This window comes from Tenebrio molitor, chromosome 4 (genome assembly GCF_963966145.1).
Source record: "Tenebrio molitor chromosome 4, icTenMoli1.1, whole genome shotgun sequence".
Taxonomy (NCBI): Eukaryota; Metazoa; Arthropoda; class Insecta; order Coleoptera; family Tenebrionidae; genus Tenebrio; species Tenebrio molitor.
The window spans coordinates 25,898,078-25,914,236 of NC_091049.1; the positions used below are offsets into that span (position 1 = coordinate 25,898,078).

At 36.7% G+C, this 16,159-nt stretch overlaps 2 long non-coding RNA genes across 2 annotated transcripts; one reads left to right on the forward strand and one right to left on the reverse strand.

Annotated features, from left to right (window-relative positions):
- Positions 1–3,252: 3,252 nt before the first annotated feature.
- On the reverse strand, positions 3,253–4,268 carry LOC138128741 (uncharacterized). The gene is made up of 2 exons (XR_011158892.1): positions 4,129–4,268; positions 3,253–4,079 (listed from the first exon to the last, which is right to left on the reverse strand). It is a non-coding gene; the product is annotated as an uncharacterized lncRNA (long non-coding RNA).
- Positions 3,673–4,798, forward strand: LOC138128740 (uncharacterized). Its single transcript, XR_011158891.1, has 3 exons — positions 3,673–3,814; positions 3,870–4,476; positions 4,530–4,798. It is a non-coding gene; the product is annotated as an uncharacterized lncRNA (long non-coding RNA).
- Positions 4,799–16,159: the final 11,361 nt, after the last annotated feature.

A 16,159-nucleotide genomic window follows, 5' to 3' on the forward strand; every position in this document is an offset into this window, starting at 1 on the left:
CGAGATTCGTCATTAATACATTTACAATTCACACTGTATTCAGCTTTGTTCTAGCTAGAAACACAAAGGAGATGTCTTCATTCTCGTTAAATAAATATAAACCTGATGGTTTGCAATTTTTCCAAAAATGTCTGTATATCAAATAAAATCATATTTACTCAAAAATACCGATATTTAATTTCATTGAAGAATTTATTGTCTAACCATAATTTTAATAATTTCTGACATGAATTGTTGGTTGCGGCATCTTGGAAAAAACAAAATAATAAAAATTTTCCTTATAAGATGCAAATTTATCCAAGCCTACTCGCACCCTAAATCACACGAAATTATTCCTCGGCCTTGGTGTGTTAGAATGGACTAGTAAAATTTACTGTATTGATGTTGGTAGCGTTGGACTGTCAACTGACATACGTCAAAAAATAAATCTCCCAGAGAACAACGCAAATTAATAAATAACAATGAACAAAAAGTTTAATTTTCATACTGGGATTTGGACATCTTCGGCAATAAATTTTTTAACGTCTTTTGTGCAATTTGCCTAATTTGCGCGAAAATAAAAAAAAACTGACGTTTTGAATTACATTTATTGTTTTTGTCTTTGAGAAATAAAGTATATACATATACAGGGTGATTTTGAAAGTTGTGCAGATATTTTACTCACGAGTTTTATAAAATATGATATACAGGGTGTATTTTTAAAATGTGCCGAAATTTTACCTACGAGGTTGTTTGATAACGTAGAAGACTAAAGGCAATTAAAAAAAATTGTAGCTCAAAAAATAAATGTCATTTTATTTTTTGACAGAATTTTTTAAATATTTATTCCGAGTTCTACATGAAGCCAGTGGCTCGTGATTAAAATATCTGCACAACTTTCAAAATCACCCTGTACAGTGTGAACATAAAGTTTGGAACAAAATTCATATGCTGTTTTAAAAAAAATCTCTCGGAGACGTCGATTTAATTTAAAAAAATGCCATTCTGTGACGCGCAATTTGTTTAAATAACGTTATTGGTTTTTGCGCAATGACGTCATCACTAATTTTTTTAAACGACAACCCTCACTTTTTTCTTCTCTCTCTGATAGACCTCCCTACTACCTAAATGAGGAATGAAACAAAAATGGTATCTTGCATGACAATTTTTTTGAGAAAATGACACATTTTACTTTAAAAATCAAGTCCCCTCCTTTTGCTGTAGTAGCCTATGCCAGATCTAACCCGACTTGACCTGATCCGATCCGAAGCCCACCCGGAGCCGACCCGGAAACCACCCGGAGCGGACCTGGAACCCACCCGAAGCCGACCCGGAAACTACCCGGAGCCGACATGGAACCCACTCGAAAACCGTCCAGGGCCGACCCGGAACCGACCCGGAGCTGACCCGGAAACCACCTGGAGCCGACCCGGGACCCACACGGAAACCACCCGGGGCCGACCCAGAATTCACCCGGAGCCGACACGGAAACCACCAGGACCCGACCCGGAAATCACCCGGAGCGGACCCTGAAATTACCCGGAACCGACCCGGAAGCCACCCGGAGCCGTCGAGGAGCTCACCCGGAAAGCACCCGGAGACAACCCGGAAAGCACCCGAAGAAAACCCGGAAATCATCCGTACCCGACCCGGAAGCCACCCGGAGCCGTCCCGGAGCTCACCCGGAAAGCACTAGGAGACGACCTGGAAACCAGCCGAAGCAGACCCGGAACCCACCCGGAGCTGACCCGGAAACCACCCGGAAACCATCCGGAGCCGACCCGAAACCCACCTGGAACCGACCCGGAAACCACCTGGAACAGATCCAAAACCCACCTGGCGCTGACCCGGAACGCACCCGGAGCCGTCCCGGAAACCACCCGGAGCCGACCCGGAAACCACCCGGTGTCGACGCAGAACCCTCCTGACTTTCCAAAATAAACGGCCTGTTCAAAAGCGTAGTTTGAGTGATTAAATTTTCGTCATGGAGAACTTTTCACATATCCCAAGTGCAAAATTTTTTATCGGAAAATTTTTTGCTAATGAACGAAAACATCCATAAATGAGGTCAGAAGACCAATTATTAGCAAATAAGAGCACGAGACGAAGTCGAGGGCTTTTATTTGATAATAATTGGTCTTCTGACCGAATAATTTATGGATGTTTGAGTTCATTAGCAAAAAATTTGCCGATATTAAAATTTTGCACGACGGGTATACGGCTGATTATTTCCTGAATAGAATTAAAACAAACGCATTATTTCCAATTCTTTTTATTCAAAATAATTTATTTAAAAAAAAAATCAGGTACCGACATTTTTTATCCGATTATTGCACAGTGTGCATTTTAGAGAAATTTTATCGGGTTATTTTTTGTTTTTTCGTTTTGATTGGTCAATATTTGTGACGCAATTGGTTGCTGAACATATGAAGGAAATAATCTTGTTCAAATAACATTTAGAATTTGAAGTCAAAAATATTATAACGAATTTGGTGTAATCAGAAAGAAAATATGAATTTACTATGCTCCATCTTAATTCTAAAATCACGTCTGAACCTACTTTTCTGCATTTTTGTTCTTTATACAGCTGTTAACCTTAAATTTAACTGTCAGAAGCGTGAAGCGCCCGTTTTGTGGCGTCGTCATCGGCGGAAATTGGCTCATTCTCGAAAACATTATTTTAATTTTCAGAATGCATATTTAATGAAATGAACAAGCCGCTTACAATACAGCAGGCCGTGTATACAACCCAATTAATTACTGTCGCGAGCAAAAAAAACTGGTCGCCAAAATCATGCTTTGATGCAATGAAAAATGCTCCATTGTAAAAAGGTCGTAAATATCATATCCTATCACCATGTTGTTAACATTCGTTAATTAATTTTTTGACACTTTGTTGACAATTGACATGGGCATAATCAGACAAGGATTTTTTTTTTAATTTGTGGCAATCTAAGTAATCTAACAATTTTAACCAAGTTTTGAAATGACATTGACGACGAGAATTTTTTGCTCGCGACAGTACCTACTGTACTTATACGGTAACTTGAAAAAAAAAGTCATTTCACTAACACGAACGGCATCGAACGGCTGCCTGTGCTGCCACCTGCCAGACGGAGTCTTGTTTTAATCAAGGAGGCCATGGCCATTCTAATGCTTTTCCCGCAAACCAACACCAGGTGGCGCCACTGGCTCACTTGTTACTTGTTCTTGCTGGCCTTGTTCTTGTTAGGGGCATCTGATCAATTCCTTGACGACGTGACGTGACAGTCATTTGTTTATTTCCAAACAAATTATTTGCTGGGTTTCTTAGTGCTTGTAAAATTGATTTTAGTGTGTTACTTGAGCGGAAAAAATGTCTAGTTCCGATAGTGAATTAGATGTGAAACAAGAAGAGTTAGATGTGAAACTAGAAGAGTTTGAGGTGGAACTAGAAGAGTTAGAGGAGACACCAGAAGAAGTGCTATTAGTGGTCGAAAGAATAAATTCAGAATTGTTACCTGAGAAATCAAAAGCACGCTACATAGCGCAGTTCAATCTTTTTAAACAGTGGTGCGGGACAAACTTAATCGAATCATATACCGAGAGTGCTCTGTTGAGTTATTTTAGAGAATTAGTAAATAATGAAAAAAAATCACTTTGGGCAATATTTTCCATGCTAAAATCTTGTTTAATAGTTTACGAAAATGTAGATATCTCTAAGTACACAAAATTAATAGCATATTTAAAAGCTATAAACAAACATTATAAACCGAAAAGGAGTAAAAGTTTTGGAGATGAAGAAATCGCTCAATTTTTAACGACTGCTTCTGACCACAAATTTCTTCTCATGAAAGTATGTAAAAGTTCTTTTAAATTCACAAATTTTTATTAAACCATATTTATTACAGACAGCATTAATAATAGGTGTTTGTGGCGCCTGTCGCCGAAGTGAGTTGTACAGTCTGAAAGTGCACAATGTCAATATCAAAGATGATATTATATTAATAGAAATACCTGACACAACAGCCAATGTTTGCGCATCATTTGCTATTACCCAATCAAGTTGGGTCGAAATTGTGAAAAAGTATATGGCAATTAGGTTAAAGTTAACAGGAACTCTAAAAAATTTTTTCATGAGATATGAAAAAGGTCGGTGTGTGAATTCACCTGTTGGTCTCAATACAATTGGAGCAATTCCAAGTAGAATTGCTAAATTTTTAAAACTTGATTGCCCTATGGAGTATACTGGACATAATTTCCGAAGGACTTCAGCTAATTTATTAGCAAATCGAGGTGGTGAGCGCCTTGCTATAAAAAGGACTTTGGTCAGCTTGTCAGCAAATCCAAGTGGTAACCTTCTTGCTATTAAAAACCATAATGACTGGAGGTCTTCAGAAGTGGGGGAAGGTTGTGTAGAGCAGTCATTGAAGAGGAAGATTGATGATGCTGAAATAATTGGTGATGGTCCTTCAACATCAAAAAAAAATTACCATACTGTGGCCACACAAACAGATGGTAAGTTGTGTCAAAACTTTCAATACAGTGCTTCAACCTACTTAAATTTTTAGTAGTTGCTTCTACTGTGGCTACCAATACTGACTGTCCCATCTCCAGTATTGACAAAGATGTGACCACAGAAGCACCAGTAAAGCACCACCACCACCACAGCATTGATCTCCACCTTGGAGATGACAAAATTGACAGTGAGCAGCTCATCCCTGGATTGTTTTCCAAAGTGGAACACTGTAACATTACTATTAACGTTTATAATAACTGTAATATCACAAAATAAAATATGTACATAATGTTGTAAATTATTAAAATGTTTTGTTCTTAATTTACTACTTCCTGGTAATGAATAATCTCTCTCCAGGTGAATATTTACTGTCGCGAGCAATACATTTTGCTCGTCAATGTCATTTCAAAATTTGGTTAGATTGTCACAAATTAAAAAAAAAATCCCTGTCTGATTAATTGATTATGCTCACGTCAACAAAGTGTCAAAAAAGTGAGAAAAAAATGACAATTAATGTCATACAACATGATGATAGGTTATGATACGGTGCGATCAATTAAAAAATAAATCGAGTCGGCGTGTTACCTATGGCAACCCATGCTATAGCATAAACAACACATTGTAAAATTTAATAAAAGAGGTACTGCAACGGTTAACAAGGGTTTAATTACTTGATTTGAGTTTAAAAAAAAGTATGCAACCAATATTACACATTTTTGTGCTTGCTTAGGTGCTCCCTCCCACCCCTGTCATTTCGAAATCACAAACATTTTGCTGACGCGCAGGGCCGGATAAGAGACTTGTCTCTTGTCATATCTAGGAGGCCGTGGTCTGATTATAATTGATTTTTTTTAATAAACAATTGTCAAAACGTCATGTTGGAACCAACCACGATACCAACATAATGCGAATTCATAGATATAGCAATGCTCAATCCAACGTGAACGGTGTATAGGTATTACATTCTTATATTTAACATATTTTTATTTTTTTTTTATCTATAAGTTTTCAAAATACAAATCCAACTGTAGGTCTTTACGTTCTTTAAGTAAACGTGTTGGTTTTTGTCTTCACCTCACATAAATATAATTTTTTATTTTATAAAAAGTCCCCGTAAGTTATGCAACCAATTAAACACTCTGAAATTACAGATTCAAAAGCACAATACAATAACATCAGCAAAAGGCGGAACATTGTAAAAAACTGCTGCAATCAAATTTGGTAAATTTAGTACGTATATGATGGTACTGTTGGCAGCATATTTCAAAGGTTACGCATTAAAAGTGCTCGAAAGCTTGATGTTCAAATTTTGCGATCAAAAATTAAAAAAATCGAGAAGGCCGTGATTAATACGCTTCAGTTGGCAACACGTAAAAATTTAATCCAAATGTCATTAACCAATCGGAACGCAAACCTGGACTTGGAGGCGATAAATATCCGGTTTTCCTCCTGCTGTATTGTGGGTTGCATTTTCTACTCCGCCGGGCTCATTATCACTCGTGAAATACCCTGTATTTGAACGCGAATGTGAATATACTTATGCGAATGTGAATTGAGAAATACAATTCCTCAAGGTTGTGCCTTTGATTTTTTTTTAGATCGTCAATTTTAGGCATACATTTCCGGAGACTGATAAAAGGACTAAAGCGTACTTTTCATCACGAGTCCTGCTACGGGAATAAATTACACCAGAGATGATAAGAATGAAACGAAAATGTAATTAAGAACCTGTAAGAATTAAGATACACCTAGGGCCAAAAATAACAAAATCTTTGGTTTCACACGAAAATCAAACATTCATATTTTTGTAAATTGTTAAGAAATGTCAAAAACGAATAATTACCATATATGAGAAGAAATAAATATTTTTCAGTCTATACATTCATTTAATTTGTCTCTATTTGAACGCATTAGGCATAAACTTAGCTAGAACACTATTCATTAATTGATTTAACTCTTGCATTAGGTACAGTCGCGAGCAATAAATTTTGGTCGTCAAGGTCATTCTTTGACGCAATCGAAAATGCTTCATTGTAAAACAGTCGCAAATGTCATAACCTATCATCATGTTGTATGACATTAATTGTCATTTTGTTCTCATTTTTTTGACACTTTGTTGACATGGGCATAACCAGACAGGGCAATTTTTTAAATTAGTGACAATCTAACCAAATTTTGAAATGACATTGACGACCAAAATTTATTGTTCGCCACAGTACATTAGGTATAAATGGATTTATTAATATTTTAAGCTAATGAAGCACGAATGTAATTACGGCAGTTTAAATAATAACCACTTTAGGTGAAAATCGTTATTATCGTCATTATAAATAGGCAGATCAAAAGCACCGTGAGATCATTTAAATTTATAATTAAAGCAGGCTATGACTTTAAAATTATATTGCCAACACCTCTGACACTTTGATTTGAATTGTCAAAATGGTTCTTCAAAATTCAATGCAAAATATCAAACGGCGAGTTAAGAGTTGTATCCAAGCCAGGTGTTCGATTCAACTGTTTACTCGCAGTTTGATATTTTGTATTGAATTTTGAACCAAATCAAGATATCGGCGGTGTTGCCAATATAATTTTAACGTCATAGCCTACTTTAATTATAAATTTAAATGATCTCACGGTATTTATTTAAAAAAAAAGAACAATGAAATGATTATTTAGGTATATTAGAGTACGGTAGGGGTATTTTATAGCGCGAAAACTGAGTTTCAGCCACGAGGCGAAGCCGAGAAAATAAAATACCTGATCCCTCAAGTATTATTACCTATAATCTGTTTCAAAATCAAAAATCCACCACCTGTTGAATTATGTTGGCAGAAAAAAAGAAATCCCTAGAATATGCCTAGAATAAGTTTCATTTTTCTGGGTTAGCCCAACCTTCCGCCAAAATTTGACCTTCAGTGCGTCACAAATATCAAATTATAAAAATGCCTCGAAAAACAAAGAATCTTTTAACCGCTAAATTAAAGCGAGCGTTCATTAAGTGCTTCGAAGAATTTAAAAAACACGATGAACTCGACTAAAACGACTGTCAACAGTTTTATTTCATAACCCCACGTTTTTCACTTTCACACTTTCAAACACATTAAAAACAAAAGCTGGCGACGTTGTCGGTTGTATTTTCGAGGTAGAATGCAGTGTTGGTGAATTTTTGATAATAATTACATAATTACAAGTGTCCATTTACACTTTAAAAAAGGAAAACAATTAACGGTTTCCAACGCCTTCCCAGCCCCAGATTTCATTTGAACGCCCGATATATTCGGTCGGCGTTTGACATGGGAAAAATAAAATGTTAGGTTAGGCATTATGCTGATCTTTGTAATTGTGCGATTGAAAGATAAACGACTTGTACGAAAGTTTCTACCAAATTAGTTTACAATATAAACAATATGTACAGGGTGGGGCATCGAATACGCGCACGCGAGAAATCGGGACTTCTAATTAAATAAAAGTGTCGAAATTTTTCACACTTACCTGGCTATTGGTAAGGTACATTTCATAATTTTTTGATAATTTTTCACTTACAAACAAAGCCAAAAAAAATAAAATATAAATTTCAACCAAAAAGTCAAATTCTGATTTTTATACTAACCTACCCAGATTCACTTCCTATAATTATTTACGAAATCAGCGGGAAAAAAACACCAATTAGATTTTGAATTAAACGCTGTTTTACATTTCAACTTTCAAAATCATTTTTATTTATGACCTGCTACTCGTGCTGTCGTAAATTTAGGTGACAATGGAAACTGTCAATTTTATGGCAAAAAGGTTTAAAACGGTGGGCAATACCTTTTGTTGGGAAATTATACCATTGTGCCATAAATCACGCGTCTGGTTTGCGTTTAAATAAAAAAGCGCCCCTCTCGTACTCACAAACGCTAAAGAATAAATCCCAACCTGCTGTCATTATCAAACCAAAAAAGCCTAATCAAGATGTATCTGTTGTAAAATCTGATATCAATTCGAAGATCAATCCGATCGAATCCAAACTGAATCTAACTAAAGTAAAGACTGTCAGCGAAAGTGGATTGCTTATAGGTTTTTCCTCAAAGGAAGACAATGCTCGTTTTAAAAGGGTGGCTGTCGAAAAGCTTGGTGCAGATTATGACATACATGAGGTGAAGGGTATCTTGCCAAGAATAAAGGTTGTTGGTATGACTCAAATATATAAGGAAAATGAAATCGTTGATTTTGTTGATCATTCAGTTAACTATAACTTCACTGGTACAGAATTGAACCCTGAATGTAAACTCATTAAACTGTGGCCTACAAAAAAAAATCCTAAAATTTACCAAGCCGTGATTCAGGTGGATCGTCCGTCATATGATAAACTGATTCAAGCGGGAGGATTATTCATTGGATATGATTATTGCTATACGTTTGATGCGGTCGAAGTCTTACGATGCTACAATTGCAATGGATACCATCATACGTCAAAGAGCTGTAAGAATAAAAAGTCATGTCCTCGTTGTGGTGTTGCTGAGAAGCTGGATCATACTATTGCTGAATGTAAATCTTCAACTTTGAAATGTGTTAACTGTGTAAAACTGGATTTAGATGTAAACCATGCGGCTTGGGACAATCGTTGTCCTATGTACCAACGCGCGATTGAGAAACTCAAAAAAGACCTGTTGCTTAAACAATAGCAACTAAAGCAAAAATCACAATGTGCTTCGTATCACCCGGCGTCAAAAAAAAGCAAGTGTATTACTGTCTATGATCTCCCGTGTATGTATATGTACTAACATTGCATCCATAACAGCCAAATTACCTTCGTTACAGCTCTACCTTCAATTAAATAAACCTGTGTGTGTGTTCATTTCGGAAACGTAGTTGTCATCCTCTATAGATGATGCTGTCTTAGGTCTAAACAACTATCTTATATATAGAAACGACAGAAGCCGCAAGGGTGGTGGCGTATGCATATTCTTGGATAAAAAATATTTTTGCAATTTTAGAATTACACGTTTAAATGTGGACCTGCCTCATATTGAATCTATGTTTCTACAAGTCAGCAACTCAAATCAATCTTTTACTCTAGGGTGTATCTACCGACCTCCTAACACAGTCATAACTAATGATGTAATTTTAACACAAGTCTTTAAGTGCAAATTGCAGCAATTTGATGATTGCTGGTGATTTCAACTTCCCTCAGTTGACCTGGCCAATAAAACAACAATCCGAAAATACATCTAGTAATTCTCTATTTGCAGATTTGATAATAAATTCCAATCTACAGCAACTTATTTTAGAACCTACAAAGTACCGTTGTGGCCAACGTCCATCTCTACTTGACTTACTGTTGTGTAACGAAAATAATTTAATTTATCTAACATCTCCCATTGGTAAATCTGATCATGTAGTAATTGAATCTAAACTCCAATTGCTAATAGACAACAAACCTAAACAATTTCTGAAACATCTTAACATCATTAATTATACCAATCTTAAGGAACGACTGAATTCTACTGATTGGTCCTTGGTTTTTGATGCGGATGATTCAACATCTTCTTGGAATTACTTCAACGACTTACTATCATCAGCAGTCTCTCAAGAAACTATTACTAAAGTGGTCACGGTCAACCCTTCTCATCCCTGGATATCTCTTGATTTACGTCGTCGTGCTAAAATGAAAAAAAAGTTGTGGATCAAGTTTAAATCTTCTAACTCTCCTGTTGATTATCACAACCATCGTAAATTTTCTAATAAATTATCCTGCGATTTAAAAAAGGCCAAATGTTTGTACGAAAACAGAATACTTAATAGTAATAATAAATCCGTATACAAATATATAAGACAAAAAATATCTTCCACAGTTTCGACTCCTCGTGTACAAAAATCTGATGGATCACTCAGCGAATCTGACCTAGAGACAGCCAACATTTTGTCCAATTTTTTTGAAAGCGTATTTGTTAAAGAACCGTCATCTCTTCCGCATATTATTCACAGACCTTACGTGCATGATTCTCTAGAAACTGTAATATTAAACGAAAACTTACTACTTGAAGAAATGTACCGCATTAATGTAAACAGTGCTCCTGGCCCTGACAATATAACCGCAAAGACACTCAAATTTTGTGCTGATGCCTTAGTTCAACCTCTGCTCCACATTTTCAAACTCTCTTTCCAGTCCTCGTCATTACCTTCAGGGTGGCTAAAAGCTCTAGTAACCCTGTGATGAACCAAGTGGGTAATTCAAATTTCCCACCAAGCGTCCATCTCATTTTTTTTTCCAACATACACACTGAAAAATAAAACCCGCGAAATTCAAAAAATGGCCAAGAGCGCGTGATCGTATCTCGTTAATTTCCTTACGTTGTGTTTTTTTTTTTATACAAATTAAACCTTACCAGATTCGTTCCAACAGGGTTTGTGAACCACACAGAAGAGTGCAAATAAAACAACACAATAATTAAAACCAGCTATTTATTTAAAGTTATGATTTTCGTTAACGCCGGGATTTATGAATAATAAAACGTCTCGGGAGAGGGCACCCAAGTCTCCTCAAATGTGAGAAGACTACTCATTTAGAACTCTAGGAAAATGGTGAGCTCTGGCCATCCTCCTAGACCCCCGAATGAGGCTCCGCTAAAAACCTCTCCTAAAAATATGAACAAGTCCGAAGTGACAACGTAGACGGGACAGTTAGTGAAAATTGAGCAAAACTGATTTCATAAACAACACAATTCAAATTCAAAAGAAAACAGGAGGGTCATGTACATTACAAACAAACCAGTTACTTCGGACCGCTCGAGCGGGAGCGAGCACTAGACGAGAACCTTAGCATGTTTTCTCCTTTTCAAGTTAATTTACAATGTGCGCCAGATACGCTATAGAAGGAGCGAGTGGCCTTGGGTGGTCCGGTGGGTTGTGGCACCTATCCTTACGACTTTAACATTTCCCGCCTACCCGTGATTTAGTGCTAAGGGAAAGGTCCTAACTGCTTTACGTAAGTCAACAAATTGAGGTACTCTAAGTTCATCGGCTGAAGTGAACATTACTTTTCCACAGCAAAAGAAAACACAACGCGCTTGTCAGGCTACACAGACTCAGGGAAAATAGACCTGATCACATTTCCGGAAGTGTGCCATGGAGCTCGAGTAAAACCCAGCATTCAACAAGTCCTGCCAAGCGTAGGTTTTTGGGTCTCCCTTGGGGTGCAAATTTTATGAGGGCCGCGAGGTCGTGTTCAACGTTGGGAGGTTAGAGGAAAAACAAAAAACCCCACAAACAGAGAGAGACCCTCGCGGTAAGGTCTAGAATTTACAGCTACAACAACCTGGAAAAAGCAAACAAAAAAAGAAACGCGACAAATATTTGTTGACAGAGCTATCTAAGAACACTTTCAATTTGGGATGGAAAGGTGGTAACAACCATTAACACATACATAAAAATAACAAAAACATAGCCCGGTCGACCCTAGCATATTAGAGCCGGTTCATCGCCAAAGGGGGGCGCCCTGAATAATATGGAGGGCGCCCCGGGACTAAATGTAGTAGATCCCTAGCTAAGGAACAACCCACGGAGACACCTGAAATATAAACATTTGGTTGCTACCGGGATGGAAAGTGGAAACTTTGCAATTTTGATTAAAGTGTTGAACAATAACTAGATGCTTGTCACACCAAAAGCGTCACTCGAAATAATTAGGAGGGGATCAAAAATGAGGGAGTGCGCTTATAAAAAGTAAAAGCCACAGACCCACGCTAAAACTTGGCGCCCTTTTCTTTTAAGAAAGTTAGTGAATTGTAAAACCAGATTTGACAACAAAAACGTGATCCGTGCAATTTTATAAAATTTACAAACCTAGAACCAGGCGGCCTTACTCTCCTTCACAAGCTTACAAATGTTAAAAGCGTGATACATGGGGATGGTCGAGATAATTGCGGATTTTATACAATATGGTGGGAACATCAACAACCCACGTGCGACCATCATGATAATAAAAATACATTTCGCGCGAAACAGACATAATTTTAGTACCGCAAACATACCTAGTTCAAAACAGAAGCTGGACAACAACATTCAGCACAGTTCAATAAAAACAACTAAAATCGCACAATTAGCACACAGAAAAAATACACGGTACTTCTGTACTACTCTGCGGTCAAGAAAAAAGTGCCCTCCAAAAAAAACATGGCCGTTCCTCCCCTGTCGACTTTCACCCACGCCCCCAAGCGGTCGCCGACGGTACCGAACGCCGGCAATTCTATAGCTTTCATTGGCGTTTAGTTTTGAATTCAAAAGCGGTTATCTCAACCCCTATCTACAAGAAAGGAGACAAAACTTTGGCGTCTAATTACCGTCCTATAAGTTTGACATCCATATGTTGCAAGTTCATGGAGCGAATTATCTCTAAACAGCTTACTGAATTTGCATTGAATCATAATGTCATTCCCAAAGAACAACATGGTTTCCTTCCAGGCAGATCAGTGTTCACCTGTCACCTCCATTGTTTAAACAAATGGACATCGGATTTAGACAATTCGAGACCAGTTGATGTTGTTTACTTGGACTTTGAGAAGGCGTTTGACCGGGTCCCTCATAGACGATTGCTTCTTAAGTTACAGCACTTTGGTGTACGCGGACTAATGTTGAGGTGGATTCAAGCTTTTCTTTCAAACAGAACATTCTGTGTTAAAGTGCGCGATTCCAAATCTTATGATTGCACTGTGGCTTCGGGTGTTCCTCAGGGTTCGGTTTTAGGCCCTTTACTCTTTGTTATATATATCTCGGACCTCAACTCTATTATCGACGTTGATCATGTATTCTTTGCTGATGATGGCAAATTATACGGTAACCCATCTTCGCAATTTCAATCCATCCAGGATAGTTTGGTAAAGATCTCCCATTGGTGTCGTGACTGGTTGATTCAGCTAAACATTGAAAAGTGTGAGGTCTTGCATTTGGGTAAGAATAACCCGCATCTCGCGTACGTTATTAATAATAAAAATCTGAAAGAGGTTGAGTCTCATAATGATCTGGGTGTGATTGTGAACCAGAATTTGTCGTGGTCCGACCATGTATGTTTCATAACAAAACGTGCCAACAGATCGAGTTATTTAATGTTCAAGGTTTTTCGTCGTCTTGATTTTGAAACTTTCAAAAAATTATATAAAGTCTATATACGTCCTCTGCTGGAATATGCGAATGTGATATGGTCCCCTCACTTACAACGTGATATTGACACCCTTGAGAGAATTCAAAGAAGGGCTACTAAACGAGTCGCTGGACTTAGATCGATTCCATACGCAACTAGACTGCAAATGTTAGACTTGCCAACTCTCCAACACCGCAGAAGACGGGGTGATCTCATATGGACCTATAAAATATTGACCAACAACGAATCTGACGAATTACTTAATTTATTTGAATTCAACACAAACATCCATTTGCGCGGCCATCGATTTAAACTGAAAATTCAAAATTTTAACACAAGTGTCAAAAGCCATTTCCTTCCGAATCGGGTTTTTACCGACTGGAACGCCTTAAGTGACGAAATTGTAAACGCATCCAACCCCAACATCTTTAAAAACAAACTTGATGCACACTTTCGATGACAAAGCAGATGCGATCAATTGAAATTGAAATTACGGAAATAGTTTACTTTTCCGTTTTGATCTGGGAGCTAAATAGACTTCGGTCTCAGCTCTATTTTACGTAATAATAATAATAATAATAATAATAATTTAGCTAACCAAGTCAAAATTTGTAATTGTGCCACCAGGGTTTGATGCGCTAGCAGATACAGATTCATTTAGTGTAAAAACTTTATAGGTAAATTAACAGTTAATTACGTCACCCGTCTGGGTGAAGTATTTGGAGAGTACTGCAAAAACATGTTCTTTTCAGCTGTTTGTCAAAGGTCAATTTCTTTCTAAAGGCGGCCTTACACCAAGGCAACAATTGGCAACAATTGGCAACATATTGCCAGCAACATTTCGGATACGATGATTGCAGCTGTGGCATATCTATAAAAAAAACAGACAATTTAGAACATAATACATACATTTATTCAAAATTAAAACAAAAATAATTTGTCGAAAGTTAAATATTCAGTGTTTGACTGTAAAAAATGCAGAGGTAGTTGTAACTGCATGAATATATCTACACAATTTTCTTCAAAATGGTCTTTCTAAAAGGTTTTAAAAAAATGAAAATTACTGAACCAGTTCACATTAAAGATCTTATGAATTAACGCTTATCCTGGTCTTTTTAGAAAAGCTTTCCTTTACAGGGACCTTGTAACTTATACTATACCTCTGTGTTGAATAAACTTAAACTTAATACATCTTTGTGTTTTTCCGGAAGTAATAAAAAAACAAGGTTTTGAATTGACTTTTCCGAACTGAAGATGATTCATTCAACGAAATGCAATATTCTGATTTATGAATTGAAAATTAATTTAAATTTAATACACGAGGTGTCAAGTAGTGACCTTGACTATAAAATTATAAAAAATTATAATGCTGAAATCGGAAAAGTTCCAAGAATCTGAATTGCTAATGAAATGTATGTCGGTATTAAAATCTGAGGATTCACAAAAGGTAAAATGTGAAAACTTTATGAAATGTGAAAAATTGCAAAATGTGAGAAATGTTGAAAATGTGAGAAATTCAAAAATTAATGAGAAATTTCCAAAATACGAGAGTATTCAAAAAAATGGGAAGCGGGAAATTCGAGGCGTCTCGCTCTCTCTTCGATGATAGCGGATTCCGATCACCATGCACAAAATTTGCTTTGACGCGACTTGCGGCACAGCCGCCCGCTCGGCGGTCGCCGACCAAGTCCTCGAAAATTTCGCCGCTGACGATACGTTTTTTTTTGATACCCCTGCGTCTAGAAGTGCGCGACACGAAATGACTGGTGAATTGCTTGTAGAGGACGTAAGATTAGCAAGTTTTGATTTTATTGGTTGAAAAACAAGAAAAATTGTAATAGAGTAAAGTGCATCAATATGTATTAGAGACCACTCAAAATGCGCAGATAACCTTGGTTGATTAATTTACGCCTCTTCCCCCTTCACTCGTTTCGCCATATAAAATTCAGCAAAGTAACAAAATTTGAAGGTGAGGTGTTTAGTTTTGATTCACTTAGGTAGTTTAACAGTAGGGTAAGTGGTCGAGATATTCTTTGAATTATTTGTTGTTTTAATGACAATTTTGTAAACAGATACCTACTTTTGTTTGTCTAATAATAATAATAATTTTATACATTTATAAAAATTTTGATATAAAAATTATAAACAGTAAGTATATTGCTTAGAACTGAAGAAATTTACCTTTTCTTGTTTCCTAGAAAGTTTTCAGTCAGTTTGCGAAATGTTCTTCAAATGTGTCATTCAGTAGGTACCATTACTTTTCTTTATGGTGTACAAATCTTCGCCTCCTGCGATATTTGATTTTCAAAGTTTGTCACAACACGTTTTCCAAGCCAGTGTTTTATACCATAGAATGCAGATGTAGCACGGTTGACAAAGTCAAGACGTGTCAAATCTGAAGTTTGGGGAATTCTTCAAGATATTTCATTTTTTTAATTAACTTTCTTGGAAATATTTGTTATAGCTATGTTTCTTCATTTTTAAGCATTTTTTACACGTACATATTTTATGCCATTTAATAATAATTCTTGTATCTCGTAATGGTTGGTAATAAGTTCTCA